General features: G+C 39.6%; 1 pseudogene across 1 annotated transcript in view; it reads right to left on the bottom strand.

Annotated features, from left to right (window-relative positions):
• Window positions 1-572, bottom strand: part of LOC147635452 (putative methyltransferase At1g29790 pseudogene) — a 2,327-nt pseudogene extending 1,755 nt beyond the window's left edge. The window contains exon 1 of the transcript XR_015266603.1: window positions 1-572. This exon is cut by the window's left edge and continues 338 nt beyond it. The product of XR_015266603.1 is annotated as a putative methyltransferase At1g29790 pseudogene (transcript).
• Between the last annotated feature and the right edge of the window lie 5,224 nt (window positions 573-5,796).

The raw sequence follows: 5,796 nt of genomic DNA on the forward strand, positions 1-5,796 counted from the left end.
AGCTCCTATAAGCTCCATAGCTTGAGACATCTCCTTGTATAGACTCTCACACTGCTCTACTGATTCCCTTAACTCTCGCTGAACACTAATCAATGCTTTCTGAGTTATTAAGAGCTCTAATTGTGTTTGATTAAGCTGATTTGATAAACCCATCACTGGATCGGACATCAAAACGCGATCAGAACCAGCATAATTTTGCTGTTGTTGTTGCAGCTTATAATATTGCTGTTCTTGCTGCATCTCATTTGGGAGCTTCCCATGACTTGAAACAGTAAAGTAGGTGATCAAATTCGTGCTCAGGATGGCAAGAAAAATAGCAAACTTGTGAGGAATTCTCCTGGATTTGTCAGCTTCCATGGCTTTCATGGTTTCCTCATAACCCATTATGGCTGTTGGTTCTAATCAAGCTGTTTTAATGGAAAAAATGCAGTTTATGGGGATAATCCAGGTTAGCAAGCATTGATTGGAGGCATTAGACAGCTAAAGATCTGATTGGTAACAGGTGAGGGAATATGGAGAGAAGATTGCTACTCTGATACACATAATTTAAGAGGAAACTATTGCAGCATTAAATTAATATGCCGAAAGCTTACATTAATCAACTACATTAAACGTCAATATTTAAAGATGGTGGTGTCAAGCACGCTGTGTAACGCCTTCACAGAAACTGAGAAGATCAAGAGACCCGATTTTGTGTGTGATAACATCAAGAAGGGGTGGAAAAGGTTCTTTGATGGCGTGCAATTGAAAATCAGCATTCGGTAAATTAATTCCAAGGAGAGTCAGTTAATTAATTCAAAGGAGACGAGATAGTAAGCATAGTCACTAAATTCACTCGAACACATTAATGATTAATTATCATTATTTTTTTGGGTGATGCATATTGAATTTGACAACAAAGACCTTACAGTTTGTAAGGTCAAGAACATTAGTTTTGAACCTTAGGAGGAGCTAAGTAATGAAAAGAGAAAGTTATTTTTTTTAAAAGAAAACAAGAGACAAGTGGTGTCCATGATGTGAGAAATATCCATAAAGATTACAACAAACAGAAGAAGAGGAACAACGCAAAAGGAAAGGTAACTTCAGAGAAGAAACCTACACAAAACAGGTCTTCCTCACTAAGACCCATAAATCTACAAACTTCTGGTGAGAGTGGCACAAATTCATCTCCATCCACTATAGCTTTTCTGAATTTGTGTGCCCTCTCCCATACAAAAAGGTAAAGATGTGCTATAGTCATGTGGTGAGTACGGTTCTTGATCATCATCGATCACAATTGGATCCCCCATGAGTTCTTGGTTCCCCAAATGTCATTGCCACCATGGACGTCCTGTAAGCCATCAACATCTTTAGTTTCATAATCTTCATCTTGTCTGTGTGGCTGTGCATGCACCGGATTGAAATATCTTGCACAAGGAGCATCAATGAAGAAAATTTCCTCTATGTCTATGCAGTGTTTGAGGTGAGGAAGCTTCATGACCCTACAACAGATCTTTTTCTGCTCATACCTGAACCAGTCTTTGGAATTATCCATGACGCTGCTGGGTAGTATTTTCCAATGCGCACCATTTTCAGCAGAGTGCTTTGGAGTGATGCACCACGCTTGTTTGTTATGTAATTGTCCATGTACACATAAGCTCTCTCAAAAAGATTACTAGTAGGCGATAAGCACACTTTGTTCTTCAAGTCAGCTTGCCCATATAGAGCATAGAGCTGATGTCCTCTTGTTATCTCCTCAGCAGATATATTGTGCGATGAGAAGAAGTTGAAATGAGGCTTGTGCAAGTCTTTCATACAGTAACCTACCATGCCTTCGAAGGTGTGCCATTAGAATATTTCGGAGGTCATTTGGAGGGCCTTTTAGAAGAGAGAGAAAATAGAAGTAGGCCAATGAGCAAGCGGGCAACGTAACGTTGAAAAATAGCTATATTCAATTAAAAAAAATTAAAAACTTTAACTTATAATAAAAAAACTATCGTATTCATCTAAAAGTAACATTCTTTTGGAGAACGTGACTAACAATAGCAATAAACATGCCGCTTTCATCTAAAAAGTAGCGCTTTCTTGGAGAATGTGACTGACAATAGCAATAAAGAGGCTTGACCAAGTACGAAGCATATATTTTCTTTTGACGCAAGAGAGGGAGAACTTTGAATGTTCTCTTCATTCCTCGATCTTCTTCTTCTTGTCTTGCTCTTCTCATCGTCATGTCTTCTTCTTCTCTTTCTGTTCCTTTTTTCCAAAAAAGCTATAACACACCAATGCTCGAAAAAAGTTGTTTCCTAACACACCAATACATTAGATAGCTATTTTGAGCTATAAAAGAGAGAGCCAAAACAATCAAGCCAAAATTATCTGGCAATCAGCTATGTGATTACATCAAATAGCCATTTAAATCTATACAAGGGAGAGAAAGAAAAATCAAAGCACTAATATGTGTCAAATGGCTATGATAGCCATTTGGAGCCATACAAGGGAGAGCAAGGAGAATCAAAGCACCAATGTGCTTGAAATGGCTATGATAGACATTTGGAGCCATAAAAGGGAGAGCAAGGAGAATCAAAGCACCAATGCACTTGAAATGGCTATGATAGCCATTTGGAGTGATATAAGGGAGAGAAAGGAGAATGAAAACACATATGCGCGCTAAATGGCTATGATGTTAAAATGTAATGGGGGCAAAACTTCTCGGGAGGTCACCCATATCCGAGTACTGCCACCAAACGAGTGCACTTAACTGCAAGGTTCCACGAATTGATTTAGCCATCCAAACCCTAGAATCTTAAAGTGTTAAAGGCCTCCAGTCTATTTAATTTGAGGTAATCTTACAAGTGGGCACCCCTTTCCAACATCCCCTCTTGGTGCCAACTTGTCCACTTAAGAAAAATGCTGAAATTTGCTAATTTTAGTTATAAATACCGACAAATGGGTTAGTTTTCGTTCACAAAACTGGTTTGAGCTATAAAAGAGAGAGCAAAAACAATCAAGCCAAAATTATGTTGGGCACGTCTTTCGAAAATTGATTCGTTGGGCACGTCTTTTGAGTCCGTACACGTGTGAGGTGATATGCCGATCGTACGGTTGAGGTTTAACGTTCAGCTGAAAATAGAAACTATTTTTTTTTTCAAATCTAGTTTCTAGTGTTAGTGGAGAGAGAGAGAGAGAGAGAGAGAGAGAGAGAGAGAGAGAGAGAACTTCAGTCTCTCTCTCTCTCACACACACACACACACACACACACGCACACACACATGTACCATCTCACAGATACATATATGCACATATACACAAGGCAAGACTTAGATGGCCATTTGGCGCGATAAGGAGGTTATGTAGAATTTGTGATCTCCTATGCACGCCAAAAGGCTCTACACACACACACACTCTCTCTCTCTCTCTCTCACACACACACACACACACACACACACACACAAAACCTTTCACACAGTACATAAAAATGTGTGTGTTTTGTGTTTATATGAAAGAGTGCCATTTGGAGTGCATAAAGTATTCTAAAGCAACTCATGCACCCCTATGGAGCGCATAAAGTATTCTTCTCTATCCCCTTTGCCATTTTAGCACACACATGGTTATCTTTCACACACACACACACAATCACACACACAGTGTTAAAACCCTAAGATCTCTCTAGATAATTGTTATGCATAAACATGCATAAATCAGGCATAAACTCAACCACCCAACCACCCTCGAGCCCAAGGGATGCACACATGAATTATAAATGAAATACATCATACCTCTACCTTGATGTCCCATACCATCAAGAGGTATAACTCCAATCCAATAGCATGTAGCTATAGTGTGAAATGGTAGATGAGTAGATATGAACCTCTACACAAGAGAGCATAACATAGCCTTGGCCTCATAAGCCCAAGCCTCCAAGCCTCCCTTGAGTGTGCCCCATGCCCCTATTATATAGGAGGGTCCTCAAGTGACTCTTGACTCTCCATTTCCCATGTGTGACCCTTGGATGCCTGACCCTAACCTTAACCCTTAAGGTTAGTCCTAACCCATGCTCCACTAGAGCTTGTTCCCATGCTCCCATGCTCACAAGCCTAATGTGGGTTAGCCTCCTAGTATATGCACACATAATGTGCATATAACATACTTCCCCTCTCTCAAAACATTGCACTCTTGCAATGAAAAGAAGGAGAACTACGCTGAACAATCTCAATCGACTCCCAAGTCGAATCCTCTATTTCCCTATCTTTCCACCTAATTTTAACCTCAGGGATTAGTCAACTACAAAGTTTCCTTTCCCTGAATTCAAGTACCTTATCAGGTTCATGTGGAATATAGAATAAATAATCGATTTCAACGAGTTTTTGAGGAATAACTGTGTTATCCTTACCTCCTAGTTTTCCTTTCAATCTATTAATATGAAAGACTGGATGAACTCTAACATGTGGAGGTAGTTTTAAGTTCAAACGCAATCGTGCCAATCCGATGTATAACTCGAAAATGGACCACAATATCTAGGAGATAAATTAGAGCATTTTTCCATTGACAAAGTCTGAAAATCTTTAGGAACATTAAAATAAACCAACGCTCCTGGTTCAAAAGACCGAGATGAGCGTCCCCCCTATCAGCATAAAACCGTGCCCTATCTTGAGCACTCCTGATAGAATCCCGAGCTTCGGTCAGTATTTCCTGCATATCTCGTAAGAAATCCCTCGATGCATCAAGCTCAATGTCCTTAAGACCGACATCAATAGGTGCCCTGGGTTGATACCCATACATAAGTATGCACGGACTAAAACCAATAGCCATATATTTAAAACTGTTATAGGCAAATTCCATCATTGGAAGATATTTTTTCCAATATGATGATTTTCTAGAGACATATGCATGAAGCATATACTCTACAATTTGATTCATACGCTCTATTTGCCCATCAGACTGCGGATGATCAGAGCAATTCACATTCCAAGTAACTTCCTCGTTGTAAACCATTCGGAATAAAGTAGGAAAACATGGCATTATAACAGCAGAAACCAGGGATTCATCGGCGCCCCGACATGTTGAAAATACAAGTGAATAGGGTGTGTGTGGGAACAAGCTCTTGGATAGAGGCTGTAAAAGAGAATGTGTAATTGTGAAAGAACCTGTGAAAAGGTGAGAAGAATCTACTGGGAGAGAATAAAGGGTAGCATGAGAAGATTTAGGAGTGTGGAGTTATTCTGGGAGATATTCAGGGAAAAGAGAAGAGGTGGAGAGAATCAGGCAAGAGGTGGAGATATTCTGGGAGTGAATCATGGAGAAATCAATGGGATTAGATGCTTGATGTAAACTCTATAAATTGAGGCATAGCCCTAATGAGAATTTGTTGGTTTTTGAGTATCCATGCCTACATTAATCTATTTGCTAATTACCCACTAATTACGTCTTAATTATTTGCTAATCACTTTGTTAATGATGTTGATTCTAGTGTTTGATCCGCCATAGCTCATCATTATGCTCAAATTTCAACATGGTATCAGAGCCATGCCTAGAATCCATCAGGTTTATGAGTCCATTAGTTAATTAATTAGGATTAGTAGATAAATAATCAAATTTTTAGTGAGTTTTTCACTTCCCCCTTCACCCCCAGCCAGTGGAGGACTCCATTCAGCTTGTACACTCTTAATTAGGTCTTGCCCTTCTAACACAAGCTAGCCAACACACCTAGCTACAAGCTCATCAAAACGGCGCAGCAAACTGCCGAAGCATTCAGGAGAATTCGTGATTTTCGCTGGCACCTTTTTTCTGTGCAGTTCTTGACATTGCTACTTCATCAAG

The sequence above is a fragment of the Cibotium barometz genome, chromosome 9 (genome assembly GCF_041138505.1).
Source record: "Cibotium barometz isolate CiBa-2024 chromosome 9, ASM4113850v1, whole genome shotgun sequence".
Taxonomy (NCBI): domain Eukaryota; kingdom Viridiplantae; phylum Streptophyta; class Polypodiopsida; order Cyatheales; family Cibotiaceae; genus Cibotium; species Cibotium barometz.